This window comes from Giraffa tippelskirchi, chromosome 6, assembly GCF_054371585.1.
Source record: "Giraffa tippelskirchi isolate mGirTip1 chromosome 6, T2T-mGirTip1v1.2.pri, whole genome shotgun sequence".
Taxonomy (NCBI): domain Eukaryota; kingdom Metazoa; phylum Chordata; class Mammalia; order Artiodactyla; family Giraffidae; genus Giraffa; species Giraffa tippelskirchi.
Genome location: NC_137280.1, coordinates 9,785,082 through 9,805,643, shown reverse-complemented (window position 1 = coordinate 9,805,643; position 20,562 = coordinate 9,785,082). Strand labels below are relative to the sequence as shown.

The 20,562-nt window shown below is 39.5% G+C and overlaps 1 long non-coding RNA gene across 1 annotated transcript in view; it reads left to right on the top strand.

Moving 5' to 3' along the window:
* The window catches only part of LOC145509020 (uncharacterized), a 63,808-nt gene extending 62,574 nt beyond the window's left edge, over positions 1–1,234 (top strand). The window contains exon 11 of the long non-coding RNA XR_014055789.1: positions 985–1,234. This is a non-coding gene — a long non-coding RNA (uncharacterized LOC145509020). The remainder of the gene's footprint in view (positions 1–984) is intronic.
* The last annotated feature ends 19,328 nt before the right edge of the window (positions 1,235–20,562 follow it).

The window sequence follows — 20,562 nt, the reverse complement described above, 5'->3', positions numbered from 1 at the left end:
GCAGACAATATAAAGCAGTTGTTAAAGGACTTGCAGCCTGTTTTGGAATCAGCCCAACTCTTTAAGAAATAAAGAACAATACAAGCCAGCAGGTTCTCAGTGCCAAATGAAGGTTGCAGATGGATAGACTACAGGAGCTCAGGGGAGGAAGGGGCACTGACCATATCCCTGGAAGCATATGAGGATAGAATAGTTTATGTCCTATCATTTTTCCCTGGGAAGTTTCCTCTTATTGGACACCTCCAAATGCAGACAGCTGATTACTTGTTACGGCTCTACCAGCTGCCTTAGGTCTTCTCACTGTAACGAACAGAAGTGCTCTCCATAGAATCACCAGTAATTTTCTCCAGGTTAAATTCAAAGACCATTATTTCTCTCCATATTCTTCCAAAAAAAAATTTGTGACCATCTATTGATCATGCATCATTCTTAACATTCTGTTTTAAAAATATACAATATATATGTATGCACCTGCTTCACTCTCTTCTTTCTGCCCTTTGCTTTGGGTGTCAGTTCTGTGCCTTTCCTTTTTACTCTTTTCTATTATTTTTTCCTTTTTAGCTCCTTTATGCAAATGGTTACTGTTGCTCATTCTACATGAACATTTTGTCCCTTCTAAAACAATCCCTCCCAAAAAGTCACTTAACATAGTTGTTATCTTTACTCATCATAATTACGTACTATTGAAAGAGGTATATCCGGGTAATGTGACACCTTTATGAAAATGCTAGTGAGTCCGTAGACTTACACCAACAATGGATTCATAAAATGAGTCGATAAAATTAACACTGGACTCAACAGAGTAAAGCTGATCGATGTCCACTCAACTAAATTAATATTTCCAATTTAACTGAATCATTTGGCAAGTCTCCTGGGCTGACTCGTGTGGTTCTCCCCCCAGCTCAACCCCCCAAAATATTACTCTGTTGTCAGTTGAGTAAATATTGAGAAATGGTAAGCTGTATGTTTTCTTCTTTTTTACAGTGGCGCTCATGGACCTATTCCTGGCACTTCATGAAGCAAACGTGCGCCCGGGACCATAACAAGGAGAGCAGTAGCAGGAGGTGGAAGGTCAAAGGTGGGGAGAGCCAGAGAAGGAAAAGGGCAGGGAGTTTTCTAATTCATCAGTGTAAGAGTCTTGCAATAGTTTCAATATAATAAGTTTTACCGCCTTAAGGATATTATAGAAAGTAAGATGTTCAGCAAATGAAGGCAAACATCCTTCTAGAACACCAATTATGTGTCTGGTTCTTGTGGTTCAATAATAACTAAAACACCAAGTCTTCATCCGAGGTGTCACATACAGCCTGAAAGGATTTGAATGATGTTAGCCTAATAGAGAGGCCTACCTGAGCAAGGCACTTGTTGTTTTACAAAACTAACACATCGACAGAGCTGGTTGGTTTAGGTAACTCACTCTTCAGAAAATAAAAACAATTTTAAAAACCAGCATGCGAAAAATGAAGTATGTGTCTCTGCCTGGGGACTAAGAAGGACTTGGACATTAATGAACAATAAAGCAAAACCAATTATCCCTCAACTGATTACTTGTCTTTTAGCGTTGAGGGGCTACTCAAAGCCATAGTTTTGTAAGCCACCTTTCACAGTCATTTTCATATATATAGAAGAATATTCTTTTTTAATAGGAATAAAAATGTCGATAATTCAGACAAAGCTTTGTCATTTGCAGAGAATTTCTTTACATATATGATGAAGGGAACAGGATCAGCAGTTAGAGTATGTGGGTTTTGGTTCAAACTCTACCACTTTCAAGGTCATCAGTTTTCCTCTCCGTAAAAAGGGAATGCTAATACCACTCAGGATTATTAAGAGAATTCACTGAATTTGCCTGATACACTTTATCCCTTGGGGGTCTAAATTAACACCTCAATTATCCAAATTATATAAAAAACAACAGTTATTACAATAAAGTATACTGATTTGAAAGCAAAAAACAAAACAAATAAAAAGAAGTTTCTTTACATTTGTCTGCCACTCAGAAATGCCTATTGAAGTACATAAAGAATATGTACATCAATTAATTATATACATGTATGTGAGCATCTTGAACATGGCAATCAACAAATATTTGCTGACATATTTTAAATGACTCTGATGAATATCAAAATAAAAAATTTCATCAAGTAACTGAAGATTTTATGTGCAGAATGTAAAAGCAAAAGGTCCCTCTTACCATTATATCTGAATTACACACCCTTTATGATAGGGCAGATTTTGGGCTGATGCACCCCAGAACAGGCCTACCTGTTATTTAGGGCCAACATCCTTTATGATTTGCTGATGTCCATAACATAGGTGTTAAGTAATTTTAATTTCACCCTTACTTACAAAGACATTTTCAGAATTGTCACACAAAAAAAAATTGGTTGATATTCAATTCATTCTCATCATACTATATTACTAGACAAAGTGAAAGTGTTAGTTGCTTAGTCATGTCCGACTCTTTGCAACCCCATGGACTATAGCCCATTAGGCTCCTCTGTTCTTGGAATTCTCCAGGCAAGAATACTGGAGTGGGTTGCCATTCCCTTCTCCAGGGGATCTTTCTGACCCAGGGATCGAACCTAGGTCTCCTGCATTACAGGCAGATTCTTTACTGTCTGAGCCACCCGGGAAGCCCCGTATTACTAGTGTGTATTAGTCACTATTATTTGTTATTTACTTATCTTATGGGCAAGATCTGTGCAACTGTTTTCTCCCCTTTCTTAAGGAATGAGTGCATATGTACTCAGTTTCTGAGCCGTGTTTGACTCTTTGTGACCCCAAGGGCTGCAGCCCCCAGGCTCCAGTGTTCATGGATTTTTACAGACAAGAATACTGGAGTGGGTTGCTATTTCCTACTCTGGGGATCTTCCAGATCGAGGGATTGAACCCACATCTCCTGAACTGGCAGATGAATTCTTTACCACTGAGGCACCTGGGAAGCCCTTCTTAAGGAATACACACCATAAATTGCACAGAACATCTGTAGCAGTGATAAATTTTCCCTTCTACGAAACTTTTTGTATTGCATAGTTCTTGTTAGCTACACCTTACAATGCTAAACATTTAGATGAAAACCTTGACAGATATTAAATTAAAAATTATTCAGATGTTTGGAAGTATGTTTTACAGTTACTTTATTGGTATTTGTCTTTGTTATGTCTTTTGGGAATTTCTTGGATAAGAAATGAATTATTTTCCAACCTACATACAAATATGTGGTGTGTTGACTGGCTGCTGCTGCTGCTGCTGCTAAGTTGCTTCAGTCGTGTCCGACTCTGTGCGACCCCATAGATGGCAGCCCACCAGGCTCCGCCGTCCCCAGGATTCTCCAGGCAAGAATACTGGAGTGGGTTGCCATTTCCTTCTCCAGGTTGACTGGTTAGCAAACGTTCAAATGGATAGTTGTTCATATTGATGACTGGAAATCACCAGAAGGATCACTATTATTGATTTTTCTTTTGCCTCAGGCTCTAGTATGGCTCAGCACAGCACTGTTCCTGATTCTGTGTCATCTACAATTTTGATATTTTGTCCATCATGGATTTTTTTTGTATTTATTTTGATTGTGTGGTATTGATGGAGGAACAGACAATAGATCAATGGACCAGAATTAAGAACCCATAAACAGATAAATTAAATATGCTTAATTGGTTTTTGACAAGGGTGCAATAGAATTCAAGGGAGAAAATGTTGCCTTTTCTATACATAGTGCTAGACGATTAAACATCATAAGCAAAAAAACGAACCTCGACCTAAATTTTACTTCTCATGCGACAAAACAACTCAAAATGGAATTAAATATAAATTTAATTTATATCTTTGTCTGAGGCTAGACAAAGTGTTCTTAAACTTGACACTAAAAGGACAATTTAAAACTGAAAATTATCAATAAATTGGAATTAATCCATTCATCAGAATGTATAACTGTTACTCTTTCAAGACCCTGTGAGGAGGATAAAGAAGACATGCTACACAATTCAGCTGGGGTGGAGGTAGCGGGGGTAGAATATTTGCAAAACACATATCCAACACAGGGCAAGCTTCTAGAATATATAAAGAGCTCTCAAATCAACAGTAAAAAAAAAAATCCTATTAGGAGATGGACAAAACTCATGAAGAAAAGTTTTTCTGAAGAGGATATTCAGATAGCAAGTAAGCAATGAAAAGATGATAAAATTGTTGGAGTTTAGAGAATGCAAATTAAAACCACTTCACCTGTCAGAATGGCTAAAATGAAAAATAGTGACAAAGACTAATGCTAGGAGAAAGGGAGAAAATGGATCACTCATACATTGCTAATGGGATGCAAAATGGTACAGCCATTCTGGAAAACAGTTTGTTATTAGTGGTTTCTTAGAGACCTAACCATGCAACCACCGTATGACCCAGACGTTGCACCCTTGCCCATTTGCCCCTTAAAAGAAAACCTGTGTTCACACAAAAATCTATACATGATGTTTCATAGGTGCTTCATTGGTTTCCAAAGCAGAAACAAGCCAGAGGCCCCTCAAGTGAGTGAATGCCGAAACAACTGTAGTCACCCACACCATGGCGTATTACTTAGCAATAAAAAGGAACAAGCTGTCAATGCATGCAACAACCTGGATGGTCTCTGAAGAATTTCAGTGAGAAGAAAATCCCCAAAAGTCATATACTGTTTGACTCTGTTGATCCAACATTCTCTAAATGACAAAATTATGAAATTGGAGAAGACATTAGCAATTGCTTAGGACTAAAGGGTGACAGGCATGGGAGAAAAGTGGACACTAATATAAAAGGGCCACATGAGACCCTTGTCATGATGGAAATGCTCTATAATTTGACTGTACTGGTGTCAATATCCTGGTTGCGATATATACTATAGTTTTGCAGGATGTTACCGTTGGGGGGAACTGAGTAAAGGGAAGCTGTAGGGAAATTTCTTTATATTTTTTCTTACAGCTGCTTATGAAACTGTATCTCAAAATTTTAAGAAAAGTTTAATTAGAAACATGCTTGAAAATAATATTGTCCTGAAACATTATTTATGTAGGTTGCTGAGTTTTTTGGTGTTCCCTTAACTCTTCTACCTGCGAAGAGTGACTTTCTCACCTCACTGTAATCTCAGTTATAGAAGTCAGATTAAATGAGGAAGAAACCGGAATAAATGGGAATAGAAAGGAATAGTCAGAAGTTCCTACGGAGCGCTCCACTTGCTTCCAATGATCGAAGACTAAGATATTGGGGAAATAGACGAGAAAGATAGACTGGAAACCACAAAAACTCCGGGAAAAGTTTAGAGACAGAGCTCCTGAACAGATTTTTCCTTGCATTACTTGGAGGCAAGCACAAAGAGAGGGATATTATGTAAATACAGATATTTAGAGGAATAAAACAAAACAAGGTTTTTGTTGCTGCTGTTCACTGCCTCCCTCCTGCTGTGAATCTTGCCAGAAGGAATCTTAGAATGCTAATGTCTCAGTATTTGACACAGCGAGTGATAATTGCACAGTGGCCAATTGATTTCTGACTCACCCTTTGCAGATCAGCCCTGCAACTTGGCATTCATTCCAAGCCTCTAGGAGTTGAGCACAGCAACGACAGAGCCCACCTTCACCGTCGGATAATAAAGTTTAGTCATGCAGCTTAAAATAAAATAAGCAAGAAGCAGATGGCAAAAGGACAGAATGTAGTATATTTAATCTGCCCATGTTTGCAAGGAAGCAATTGTCTTCTTAGCTACAGAAAAATCAAGCAGGACAAACAATAAGGCTTCTCTTTCCTAGACACCTATGACAACTGTTTACATAGGTGATCTGGAGTTTGGGGGTAATTTGCCCCTCAGCTTGCTGAATTTTTCTTGGAACCAGAAACTGAGTCTGTCCCCTTCTCCCTGCAGGCAGTCAGTGCAGGGGGAGGTTTAGCAGAGCTTGCTCAGTAAGCAATGTTGATCAAAATGAGAATACCCAAATGAAACCAACATTGGATTAAGTGACCCTCTCGTGGTCTGGGGTGCTCATCTATAATAACAGAGCTGTCAGACCAAATGGGCAAGTGCTACATGGTTCAGTATAAACTGTTAGGCAGTCACCACTATGAAATGCCAAGTGGTGAGGATGTATCATGGAGATTTTATTCCAGTCTGGCTTGTTTAGAATCCCTGCAATGCTGGAGAAAGGCGATGGGAAAAAAATGATTCCACTCTTCTTAGAGGGCACTCTGACACAGAAATCTGGAAGGCTGACTTGAGCGCTTTGCTTGGAGTTTATTCTTGTTCCAGTTCAAATGATGCCTGAGTGTATTTAATAATGTGTCGATTAAGGCCCATAGCTGACTGCCAGAGTGGAAGCATCCAATAGAAATCTACGTGCAAGAAGAAGGGAGGATAAACAGCAAAATCTTACTGTATGGCACAGAGAATATTCAGTATCCTATGATAAAGCATAATGGAAAATAATATTAAAGAATGTATATATGTATATGTGTGTGTGTGTGTGTGTAGCTGGATTAATTCACACAACATTGTATTATAAATCAACTATACTTCAATTTAAAAAAAGAATGAGGTGGAGCTGGGCAGCTGGAAAAGAAGAGATTGTGAGGAAATGGGAAGAAAGGTTAAAAAACAAATGAAAATGAGATTCAGGCTAGTTATTTTTTTCCACTGTGTTTAATCATATAACAGAAAAAACATTCATAAAATCTGCATGCTTTTAAAAACAAGCCATTGAGACAGAAGGAACTTGGGGTTGATCAAGAAGAGAACTGTCAGTAGCTCTAACAGCTGATCTTGCTCTGTATCTATATTCTTGCAGAGTATAAGTAATTTTCAAAGAGGGGGAAATGCTGTGTGACTTGCCAATATGTGAAAGTCATTCCCCTGATCCATAGAATCTGGGCTGCGAGCTTAGTTTTCTTGTGGTACATGAACTATGCTTGTTGTTTACTACTGTGAGTCAGGAACCAAATGAGGAAGTCAATAAAGAAATTGGCTTCCCCATCTCATTGCAAATCTATTTTCATCCATTCCAAATCTTTTCCAAGACCAATACACTTCGTTGCCTCCTTTGCTTCTCTGAGTTTCTATCCTATAGACCATGTAACATACATCTCAACCCTTAACTTTCAGGTTTTCATTTTAATTTACCTCGAATGTTCATCCTCTTGGCCAACTGCACTAACATCAATATGGCAAGCATAATAGCCAGGTTGCTGTTTTCATAGAACTTGCCATCAGGAGGGGGTGCAGATTTTAATGAAAGCTCCTTAAAAACAGGGACACTTCCTACGTTCCACGATTTCTCAAAGTGGGTGTCTAAACAGTTTCATCTGAAAGTATATAATCTCAGGAGTGCACTGAACTCATCCAGTATAGTACCTCCTTAAGCAGGTTTTTCCTTATAAAAATAGAGATGTTGGGTATATCGTTTTGATTACTATCTGAGGGAAAAATATGAGACTTTTAAAAATGGAGTAAACTATAGTACATCATGGGCAATAAGAAATGAAATTGCCCATGCTATAACAAAAGCAGGGATTGAATGGAGAGAGTAGCGTGGAAGCATATACACTACCACATGTAAAATCGGTAGCCAATGGGAATTTGCTGTATGACTCAGGGAACTCAAACCGGGGCTCTGTAACAACTAGAGGGCTGGGAGGTGGGAGGGAGGTTCAAGAGGGAGGGGACCTATGTATACCTGTGGCTAATTCATGTTGATGTATGGCAGAAATCAATCCCATATTGTAAAGCAATCATCTTTCAATTAAAAATAAACAAACTGTCTATAAAAGAGTAGAGATTGGAAGCTGCTTCTAACTATAGTTCTAACCATGTGGCCAGAGAAATGGAGGAAGCTGGTCCACAGTGGGAGAAAATGGAGCAGACACTCAAAGGGACACAGCCATGAGGGATGGGAACAGCCTGCACTCAGCAGTTTCCCAGGTCAGTGGACTTTCAGTGCTAAACTCAAGAAAGTGCCAGGCAAACTGGGACGAGTTGGCCACCTTATGAAGAATTCCTGGAGCCCAGCTTTGTTTTTGTACTTAATTCTAGGGGAGAGGCTTCTCTTGATTTACATTTTGCTGATTAGGGTTTCTGAGCCACAGTCTGCTCCTGGTCTTGTTTTTGCTGACTGTATAGAGCTTTTCCATCTTTGGCTGCAAAGAATATAATCAATCTGATTTCGGTGTTGACCATCTGGTGATGTCCACGTGTAGAGTCTTCTCTTGTGTTTTTGGAATAGAGTGTTTGCTATTACCAGTGTGTTCTCATGGCAAAACTCTATTAGCCTTTGCCCTGCCTCATTCTGTACTCCAAGGCCAAACTTGCCTGTTACGCCAGGTGTTTCTTGACTTCCTACTTTTGCATTCCAGTCCCCTATAATGAAAAGGACATCTTTTTTGGATGTTAGTTCTAGAAGGTCTACGTGAACCATGAACTTCCAGATGTTCAAGCTGGTTTTAGAAAAGGCAGAGGAACCAGAGATCAAATTGCCAATATCCGCTGGATCATCGAAAAAGCAAGAGAGTTCCAGAAAAACATCGATTTCTGCTTTATTGACTATGCCAAAACCTTTGACTGTGTGGATCACAATAAACTGTGGAAAATTCTGAAAGAGATGGGAATACCAGACCATCTGACCTGTCTCTTGAGAAACCTGTATGCAGGTCAGGAAGCAACAGTTAGAACTGGACATGGAACAACAGACTGGTTCCAAATAGGAAAAGGAGTACGTCGAGGCTGTATATTGTCACCCTGCTTATTTAACTTCTATGCAGAATACATCATGAGAAACGCTGGGCTGGAAGAAACACAAGCTGGAATCAAGATTGCCGGGAGAAATATCAATAACCTCAGATATGTGGATGACACCACCCTTATGTCAGAGAGTGAAGAAGAACTAAAGAGCCTCTTGATGAAGGTGAATGAGGAGAGCGAAAAAGTTGGCTTAAAGCTCAACGTTCAGAAAACTAAGATCATGGCATCTGGTCCCATCACTTCATGGGAAATAGATGGGGAAACAGTGGAAACAGTGTCAGACTTTATTTTTTAGGGCTCCAGAATCACTGCTGTTGGTGACTTGCAGCCATGAAATTAAAAGACGCTTACTCCTTGGAAGGAAGGTTATGGCCAACCTAGATAGCATATTTAAAAGCAGAGACATTACTTTGCCAACAAAAGTCTGTCTAGTCAAGGCTATGGTTTTTCCAGTGGTCATGTATGGATGTGAGAGTTGGACGGTGAAGAAAGCTGAGCGCCACAAAATTGATGCTTTTGAACTGTGGTGTTGGAGAAGACTCTTGAGAGTCCCTTGGACTGCAAGGAGATCCAGTCAGTCCATCCTAAAAGAGATCAATCCTGAGTGTTCATTGGAAGGTCTGATGTAGAAGCTGAAACTCCAATACTTTGGCCACCTCATGCTAAGGGTGACTCATTGGAAAAGACCCTAATGCTGGGTAGGATTGGGGGCGGGAAGAGAAGGGGACGACAGAGGATGAGATGGTTGGATGGCATCACTGACTCAATGAACATGGGTTTGGGTAGACTCTGGGAGTTGGTGATGGACAGAGAGGCCTGGCGTGTTGCAGTTCATGGGGTCGCAAAGAGTCGGACACGACTGAGTGACTGAACTGAACTATTAGGGTTTCTGCGGTGCTAAAGTCGCTTCACGTGTGTCCTACTCTTTGCAACCCTATGGACTGTAGCCTGCCAGGATCTTCTGTCCATGGGATTCTTTAGGCAAGAATACTGGAGTGGGCTGCCGTGCCCTCTTCCATGGTTCTTCCTGACTCAGAGATTGAACCTGTCTCCTGCAGCTCCTGCATTGGCAGGCGATTCTTCACCAGTACATCACTGGAAAAAAATAGGTTGCATTTTTGACCTTACAAAGAGTTTTTGAGTCCCACAACAACTCTGAAACAAAGTAGACGGCATCCTCATTTTAGAGAAGAGAGAGTGGACTTGGAATCTCAGAGACATGTTTCAAGATCATATAGCTAAGGGTTCAGGAGTTTTGTGCTTCTGGGTAGGCACCTTCTCAGTGTGTAGGGGTTTAAGCATCTTGCAGAATTGGATCCACAATTCCTGGGCAATCTACCAGTTACAACATGCACATTTAGAGACTCCTACCACACCTCCACTTTGCTAAGTCTGGGGGTTGCCTACACTTTCTAAACCCTGAGTTAGACTCCACCATTGTGGCCCATTTTCCTATCCATAGTCTTTATTTTGACATCACTGCATGACAAATGATTAAGTTCAAAACTCTGAGATTAACTCCCTTTGGGGCTTTACATACATTAACTAATTTAATCCTGAAGGTTATTGTGTGAGGTAGATTTTACCATTTCATTTTACAGATAAACGGTCTGAAACTCAGAGATTTTAAGTGGCTTGTTCAAAGTCATGTAGCTATTATCCAGTGGAACCATGGTTCAGATCAAGAGCTTCTGACCCAAACTTCTGAGTATAAAGATTGCACTATTTTGCACTAAAAATATACACTCTTTTTTTGTTGTTGTTCACTTTGGGAGAACAAAGGGGAGTCTGTGCAAACTTTGAGGTTGTAGAAAGGCCAGGGAGAATGTCAGGTGACTCTGGATGTCCAGTCTTAAGGCAGTCCTATGCAATACAATTCTAGAGCTGATAGAACAGGAGGAGCCCCATGATATATGGTATTTTCTATTCACAATTCATTTATACTCACTTTGGAATTTTCTCCTTCATGTAGTTGAAAGGCTCCTTGTTTCAAAAAGGAGAGAAAAACATGATCTTTTGTTTAACGTCTATTATTTTTTTATGTCATAAATCATAGGTGTTTATTACAAAATCATAATAATTGAAGTACAAAATTATTGAAAATACAGTTGAATAAAACAAATTATAAAGAGATATCCTTTATATGTCCCCTCCACCAAATTACACTTGTAAAAATTTTGTCATTTAAAAAAAGTTTTTCCCGGTTAAAATCACATATAACCCTACACAGACATGCGCGCGTGTGCACACACACACACACACACACTTTTAAACAAAAATAAAATCAGATAAAAATGGTTTTCTAACCAGTTTATTTCCCCCTTAAAAATAAATTGTGACTATCTGTACATGTCAATGAATAATAATTCTTATTGTTTTTTTCTAATATCATAGAGCATTAATCTCTACTCAGATAAATGCCAGTGTTTATGCTTTTTAATTGTTGTTTCCTCTCCCCCCCCCATCACCGAAATTCAGGCCCATCCATGAGTAATGCAGTGTCTGATGAGCTGAAGTATTTAGTAAGCTAATGTTCGCTGTCCACAGCAGGAGGCCCGCACGGCTTGGCTGATGAGAAATGAACGGCCTGAAGCCATGTTTTAATGGCAACTAATTTCCCATATTTGATTCTCAGCTTAGCCAACTAATATCTAGTTCAAGCGTGACAAAGCATTCACAGTTCCTTTTGAAAGTTCTCTATCTGAGAGGCCAAACAGTGTGTTTGGGGCCATCGTGACCTTCTGAGATCTTGTCCTGGCTTTTCCAGACCAAACTTTGATCAGTCGGGGTCAGTGATCTTACAAAAAAAGTTTGAGGGTGAGTGTCTTCACATTGAAAGTTCTCTTTTTAATTCTACTTTTAAGTCCATGATGAAAATTACTGGACAACAAAGTTTGAGAATGTCCACTAAGACTTTTCAGAGCAACCATACATCTAACCTTTAAGAATATTTTCATTTTTCTCTGTTTCTTCCAAGTGATTTTGCATCAGTCGGTCTTTTTTTACTCTTAATGCATTCGAGATATCTAATGTGTGTTAAGCTGCTCTATCCTTGTCTTAAACAAATCCTATTACTCTGTGAGTCTATCCCATTACACAGTGATTACTGAATAGAGCTCAACTTAATTGGATATGATCATGTCCCGGTATATAGAACTATCATCCAGGAAGTTAGTGTTTTTAGTTGTCACCAATATCCTTATTTCTGCTATATTTTACATTTAAATTTTTTTCCAAATCTATGGAAGGTTTCATTAACATTAAAAAAAATAGTTCTAAACATTTTTAATAACTACAGTATGATTAGGTTCCAGGAAGAATATATGCAAGGATCACTTGCTACAAGTTTAATAGGCAGAGTGGGAGGTACAGGGTAGCACAGTGAACATTGATGGGCTTGAAATGTGGTGCATACATGTATGTGCATTGCACACACGCACACACACAGTGCCGTATGTGCACATGCACACATGTACACATACGCAATGCCATATGTGCACTGCACACGTGTACACACACAATGCCGTATGTGCATGTACACACATGCACACACACGATGCCGTATGTGCACTGCACACACGTACACACACAATGCCGTATGCGCATGTACACACACACACAATGCTAAAGTTGTTTGCAACATCAAAGGAAGATGCCATCTCCTGCTCCCCCACCTCTCACCCATGACCTCTATTTCACATACCTGTTCTGGAAACCAGAGTCATGAATATTTTCACTTCGGATCAGATTACCATTTTTCAGTTCTAAGTCAACCTCACCCGTTTATGTGAGTGAGTAAGTAAGAATGGCAATCTTTCTTTGGGAAGAATGGCAATCTCAACTGGTACTATAAATCATTCACAAAAGCCCAGGCTGACACAGGCAGCACAGCGAGACTCATAGAAGGAAGAGAGGCAGGAGGCTGTCAGGGAATGTGATAGGCTGTGGGTCCTCAGCCTACAGTGACCACAGCAAAAACGTGCTCCCATCAGTCCGGACTATATTCATTCTGGGAAATTAGCCTTTCCAATAACCTAGACTCATGTGGCTTATTCCATTCCAGCCCTTTAAGAAGAAGTGAGATCATTGTTTGACTGTTTGCCTTGGAGAAAGGTTGGTCCAGACATTCCTTTATCCCAGTATTCCCTTAAATTGCCCAGGAAGCAGTTTTCCAAGTTGCAGACTCACTGATATTAATCCATTGGTGGAAGGGTTGTCTAGCATGGAAACTTCTGTTCTCCTATGAAGTCCAAGAAATTCTATCATCTTTCTAGAACATTCTTACCTTGAAGTGGTACAAAACCACATCACACAGTGGTTAGGGCATTTGGCCCTGGAGTCTGGCCCATCTGGTTTGAACCTCAGCTCTGCCACATGTTCTTGCTATAACCTTGGACAAGTTATGCAGACTTTCTAAGTGTCAATTCTTCAATAAGTCAGATGAGGAAAATAATAACAACCATGGCATAAGGTTTCACAAGGAATAAATTACACAAAGCATACAAAATTCTTAGATTAGTGCCTAAGGCAATAAATGATTAACTGTTGCTGTTACTATATTATTATTAGTTGTTATTTTGTCTATGTTTTCAAAGCCCAGTCAATTTAGGAACAATTTGTTAAGGACTTTAGGTACTTGGTTAGGGCACAGACTCTGATTCCTTAATGTGTGCTCAGATGCACTGGACTCTTTGCAACCCTGTGGACTGTAGCCCACCAAGCTCCTCTGTCCATGGGATTCTCCAGGCAAGAATACTGAAGTAAGTTGCCATTCCCTTTTCCAGAGGAATCTTCCTGATCCAGGGATGGAATCCAGATCTCCTGCATTGCAGGCAGCTTCTTTACCATCTGAGCCACCAAGGATGCCCAATTCCTTAATAGTTCATGTCAATTAGATGAGCAAACAACTATACTTCAAGTTACATGTAGTTAGTGACTACCATATTGGACAGTGAAGACTATAGGACATTTCTATCAGCACAGAAAGTTCTCCTGGAATGCTTGACTTTCTAGGGTGCAGGGAAGAAAAGGTCAGCTTCACGATGCTTGAGACTAATGTGCAGATCCTTCCCACTGTCCTGTGGGAATCATACTTCCTAGGCTTGAGTACCCTAAAAACATACTCACTCTTCAATTATAGACTGCTAATCTGGTTTTGACCCAACTGTTGGACCTTGGATTAGCTTGAGGGACTTTAATAGATCTGGAGAAAGTCAACACTAACAGATGAAAAATCCCGCTAGGGTTCACCTTGACCTGCAACGGTCTTTAACATAATGTACTTAATGCCAGCACTAGTAATACAAGATGCAATAAATTATCAGATTCAGTTTACACATGAACAAAACTGTTATCTCAATTTTGATTCTGTGTCTGTAAGTGATCTGTCTAAATCTGGGTATCTGGAATTGACATAGCTACAATTCCAATCCAGATTTTCTGATTACAAATCCTAGACTTTCCTCCTTGAACTAGGATATGTTTTAGCTTTAATAATAAATATAGAATAACTAGTATCTTTGCCAGTGTGGTCAGAAAGTTTATTTTCTTCTTGGGTTAATGACTTATCTTTCACTAGCGTGAATGTCCCCTTCACATGTGATTCCAGTAAGAATGTCACAAAATATGATTATAATTATTATTTTACTTTTATAGACTAAGGTGCCATGGGTGCCAAGCAAAAGTGCATTTGCCCTATTATTTCTCAAAAGCTCACCTGGCATATGCCAATCAGGTAATTGCTTGTGCAAATGCATCATTAGGTGCACAATTACCTCATTTGAAACACAAATTCAGGGCTGAGTGGAAGCAACCCCTGCATGTGCAGTCTCCTGAGTGTGCTCATCATTATACCCAATATGGAAAAATTAGCCCTTCAATCCTTTTCCCACCACCCATGGTTTTCTGTTTCCTTCACTGATGTTATCCATTAAAATCAAACAAACATGATGTGTTTCCTGGACATAAACAATTAGTCACTTTCCACCTACGTTTTTTTGAGTAAACACGTACATAAAACCGAGTTGAGTATGCAAACTTCACCCCATTCTATCCAGGCAGGATCATTCTCCCTTTACCCCAGGCTCTGGATGACATTCTATTTCATAACTGTTTGCATGGAAATGATGAAGGCTTTATTTTATTTTATTTTTTTCTTTCCAAATACATTTGGCAAAATCTTCCAAGCTGTCTCTTTATGGCAGAATATTGTCCCTGGCCCATTTATATGCTAATTGCTGAAGTGTTACCTTTTACTGACAAGTATTTACATGTTAATTAACTTTGGGAGGAGGGTTAGAAATACTAGTTTGCCCTGTTTAAAGTGATAAAGGGGATGCTCTTTCCTTTCAAGAAGAGAACAAAGACAGTATCATAAAAGGAAATTATTTAATTACCTCCTCCTAAGAATGAGAAATATGTTTTCCAGCCTCTCTCTCTGTAGAGGAATTCTCCAGATTGTGACCTGAGGCACAAAAGGGGCAGGGAGTGAACACTCTTCTCTTGAATCTGAGATCCAGGTGAACACACCTGGTGTGGGGAATCTAGGTCAGCGACCCTGAAGGAGGAAGAAACAGAAAAAGGAAGGAAGTTTGGAAATAGTCTCTTTTTAACTGAGTATACCCGAGAATAAATGGATTCCATGAAAAACCCCTACAAGCGAATTACAAACAATCTGTTGACCTCTTACTTTCTTATGCTGGTATGTGCCCTGTCCATCACTGAAGGAGGAATAAAAGGAGGGTTGTGATTGAAAGATGATGCGACAGTGAAAATTCTGGGAACAAGCTAGGAGTCAATAATATTGTAAGAACCAAATGAAAAACACTTCGAATTAAATGAACAGAAGAAATCTTTACTGCAAAGTGTGGCAGATCAAATGGGAGTGTGCAGTTGAGGCATGTTAACAATTTTAAGAGTATATTTGAACAAAAACCAATTCAAGTCATGTAGCACCAACTGGAATTGTTTAGGGGGGTGCCACCCCTGGAGCTAGGTGCCAACTACAAATTGGCACTTGCCATCTATCTCTATAAGGATTAAGTCATGAGCTGCTGCAGCTGCCGAACTGCTACACCGGAACAGGTATTCAGGGTGAGATCAGGATAAGGCACTCCGTGTTCTGGGAAAAACGGAAACTGTTAGGTTGTGCTTTGGTGGGCTCTGAAGACCTCTGGCCTTTTATGTCTCAGTGTAGAGAAGAATTCGGTGAGAGCAAAGTGATAAGAAGTGATTTATTAGGATAGGATTCATGAGGCTTACAAGTGGGCAGGCTAGAGGATGCTGTACCCTGAGAACTTACTAGGCTATAATTTTATAATCAAAGGAAAAGTGGGGAGGGGGAAAGAACTTCTTCGTCTTTCTTGAGTAGATGTCATGCTTCCATCATCAGCTCCTCCTCCACGTTGGTCATGGGAGTTTTATTGTCCTTACATGGTCAAGACAGGTCCACAAATTAATGCTTTTTAAGTGTGCAGAGAGTACATCCCATCTTACTGAGTTCTCTGGGCAGGATATGGGGCTCATGCCACCACTGTCTTATTACTTGGGGACATACCTTGAGCTTTTGTTGCATGGCTTTGTTGGTAAGCAAGCTTGCTTGGTTTTGTGGTTAAGCAAACTTGCTTTCTTCAGTAATCGTTAACTTACAGGAGTCTCCCATATTTTTTCTACTCACAATCTCCTAGTGGAATTAACTATTTAATCACCTACTTTGTCCCTTGACTCAGTTCAGTTCAGTTCTGTCACTCAGTCGTGTCTGACTCTTTGCGACCCTATGGACTGCTGTACGCCAGGCCTCCCTGTCCATCACCGACTCCAACTCTGTCCACATCCAGCCAGCAGAACAGGACTTCAGATAGTTGTTTTCAGGAGATTTTATGAGCTCAATTCTTGCATCTCCTCACACATAGAAAAGCACTAAAATCATTAGTGATGACATCTGGGAAACTGATTATGACCCCGTAGGACTCCTGAGTATGGAAGCCTTTCTGTGTCCCCATTTTCTGTTTGTAGGGAACAGGCTTCAGCCCCCATGATCTTCCTGAGTCCCCCAGGGGCAGGTTCAACAGTCGCTAATCAGGGAAAGGCGGGAATGCAGAGACAAGAGAGGAGAAGTCAAGGAAAAATAGTGCAACCTTAGGACAGGATCCCAGTTCCACCTCAAGGGATATACATAACAATATCTTTGAGTTCTTCTGCATAACTAAATCCTTCAACAAATGGAAGATGTAAACTATTTGATGAAGTATTCTTCATTTTGGAGAGAAGGTCACAGTTTAATAACAAGAATGGCAGAAGTTCATCAGGAGATCACCTGAGGCCAGATTAAAGGAATGCAGGCCCTGTATACACTCTGATCCTTATCAACAACCTTGCCCTTGAACCACTGTTATAAAACTCTTCATCAAATACTCCCAGAAAGGAATGCGTAGTTTTGGGGGGCATGAGCTCGATGTCCCCCCTTGCCTGGCAAAGCAATAAAGCTGTTCTTTTCTATTTCATCCAAAATTCTGTCTTCAAGATTCAGTTCAATATCAGTGCACAGAGGCTGAGTTTTTGGCATCATCTGCTCCTCGTGGCTATCAGCCAGTCTCTGCAAACATGTGTGCTTGACTGCACATACCCCCCTTCACTAAAGTCATATACAGCACTGACCTTCCCCCTCTTCCGCTTTGGGACAGTTTTTCAGAGCTCTCTGAAATGCTGCCTCCTGGGCTATAGTCCTCTTTTGCCCCAAATAAAACTTAACTCATGAGTCTCAAGTTGTGCATTTTTTTTTCCCTACTGACATAACAGAAAGACTTACAGAGAAGAGGAGACAGAAAAGCAAGAAAATCATTTGACTTATGATAGCTGAAGTGGATACTTTCTTTGGGTAAGTCTAGTTGGCTGCTTGTGATCGGGTTTCATTTCTTAACCTTGAGGCATTTCAGGCTCAGGTATTGGTTTGCTTACACCAAGGGTTTCCAGGTGGCTCAGTGGTAAAGAATATGCCTGCCAATGTAGGAGACACGGGTCCAAGCCCCAGGTCAAGAAGATCCCCTGGAGAGGGAAATGGCAACCCACTCCCATATTCTTGCCTGGGAAATCCCATGGGCAGATGATCCTGGCAGACTATGGGGTCACAAGAGTCAAACACAACTTAGCGACTAGACAACAACAGCAAAGGCCTACTTGTTTAATTAATTTAACACGATCAAGAAGTAGAAGTACACAAGTTTATACCTGTCACCGCGTGAGGGACACTTCAGGGGTGGGAGATAGTTTAGTAATGGTCGGTACTTGTCTCTCTAGGTCTTGTAAACTCATAAATGTCCATGCGTGCCCTGAACTATTCATGAACTTTATTGAAATGTTCAGTTTTAGGTAAATACCAGCTGGTACCCAAGATTGCTTGTCTTTGTCATTCTCTCAGGCAACAAATCCTAGAGATTTTGCTTCCTCTTTATCTTTAAAATATATCTGGCTGCTATTCTCCATTTCTGCTACCTCATCACTTACACACTTGGCATCACTAAAAATCTCCTACCTAATCACACTACTTCCAACATGACCAGTCTCTAATTCATCCGCTACACTTCAGCCAGAATGATACACTGCATCCTCACTTCACTGACTCATCTATTTGCCGAACATTTATTGGGAATTCTCTGTGTCATAAGTTCAATGCTAGGTGTGTAAGTTTTACTTGAGTTCTTACTCTAAGATATTGGAATGGACTTGCTACTCAAGCTACGTACCTCTCCACCTACTAATTGGTAATCACGTTCATAAAATATAGTAAATATGAAAACTATGCTGTTAGCTATGAAGCCTGTATTTCAGATATTTTATGTATTGAGTTCAATAGAGATGAGGGAAATTTTGTAATTTTCTAGAAACTTAAATATGTAAAATTTACATTAATCTTCTTTGCCAGCATAGATCTGTTCTACTGATAGAAGTGTCTTTAGTGAAGCTGTTGCTCGGGGAAATGGAAAACTAGAAATTTCATACTATCCTCCGTAACTTCTCTATTTTTTCAAAAGGGAAGTGGTGAATGGTATAAGATGGTGAGGTCTGTTTGGGAAGGGAGGTGGAAACTTGTGAACATTGATGAAGAGCAGGAGAAAAATATGTGAAGAGAAGACAAAAAAAGGTCAAGGAATTGTATGTGTGTTGGGGGGATGACTGAGATAGTGGAGGAAATAACAAGGCAGGCTAGAAAGAGGGAACAGACAAAAAATTCTCATTTCAAAGGAGAAAAGTGCCCCTGATAGGAACATGATATCAAGTAGGGTAAATGCTTTATATCTATTTAAATACATTGAAAATTAAACTCTAGCAATAGAAATCATTTTGCATCTGCATATAATATGTTCCCTTCAACAGACTTTTTGCTGTAATAAAGAAACATAATATGCCTATAGGGTTTTCTTTGTAAACCTAAGCTTTATATGAAATCTCAAACTTCTAATCGAATGGAAGAGAGTATATATCAGTATTTGTTAGAAAAGGAAGCAATTTTCTGATTGTGTTCTGCACAGAAGAGCATTATTGCCCTGTTGATTTTTTTTTTTTTCACTTTCACATTTTGTTTGGTCTTAAGCCAAAAGAGGAAATAGAGTCTGAGCACCAGAACTTGGGAGGATAATTAGGGCCTTTCCTCCAACTGGCTGACTGTAAGCAGGCGAGGAGAGTGCTTTCTCTAGGAAATAGCCATCTGTAAGAAGCAAAAGACCAAACGCTCTTTGCTTTTCTGTTTCTGTGCCAGTGTAGCACCAGTTCTAGCAGTATTTATGCCTCAGAGGGGCTCTTGTCTAGACACAGATATTCATGGTGAGATGACATAACCATCCTACCCAAGCCTGGTTGAGAGTCATGGGTACATAGCGATTAAATGATAATTAGTCCTAGTGGAAGTTTGGTGAATGATACGTTGGAAAAATGTATTTATACATTATCAGCAGATGCTTGATGATGGGCTGCTTTAATAATGTATGCTGGCATCTGTCCTTATTGCTGGAAATACATCAATAAACCAAATCATCTGTCCTCATGGAGATGACAGTCTGGTGGAACTATACCTACTTGCTTTTTAAAATCTTGCTTTATTAAATAGAAAGCTTATTTTTAAATAGAGAAATTGCTAGTTGCTGGTTATATAGGGAAGGCAGACAGTAATTTTTCCTTTTTAATAAGGGGTGGAAACCCCAAAACCTAATTAAACCGCACTTCTTACTATGCGTTTGGTGGGACGATATTCTTATTACAGACAAAATATCAAGGGGAAAATTAAATTCACTTATGTTCTATTTAGACACCCTAATCTAAAAGATAAGAACATCATAGGAACAGACTCCTGGGAAAAGTATCATATTATAAAAGGAAAAAAAAAACATCTATACTATGTGATATTTTGTTAAAGTTCTTTCATGATCCACATACACATAAGTAGCACATTAGAGTCTTCTCATTACTGGCTATTTCACTTGATAAATTAAATATAAAAAGGAAAAAATTGTTAATTTTTCCTGAGACTTCATAGGTTTTTGAACACAAAGGGGTAAAAACAGCTCACTGTATGTCCAGTCAATAACTATGGTTATTCTTTAGTATAATGAAGATGCTGTATGGTGCGAAATTAATAAACAAGTGTCCTAAATTTTGATAAATAATATTATTTCTATTTGTTTCTCTGTTTCTTAAGTCTTCTATTGTTTAAAATTTTACCTTCCTTTCCTTTTGAATACTCGAGTTAATGACTCAAGTGTTCATGTCAGAATTTTCTCCTTTTATGTAGCCCTCTCAAACCCTACTGTTCACATCCATTTGAA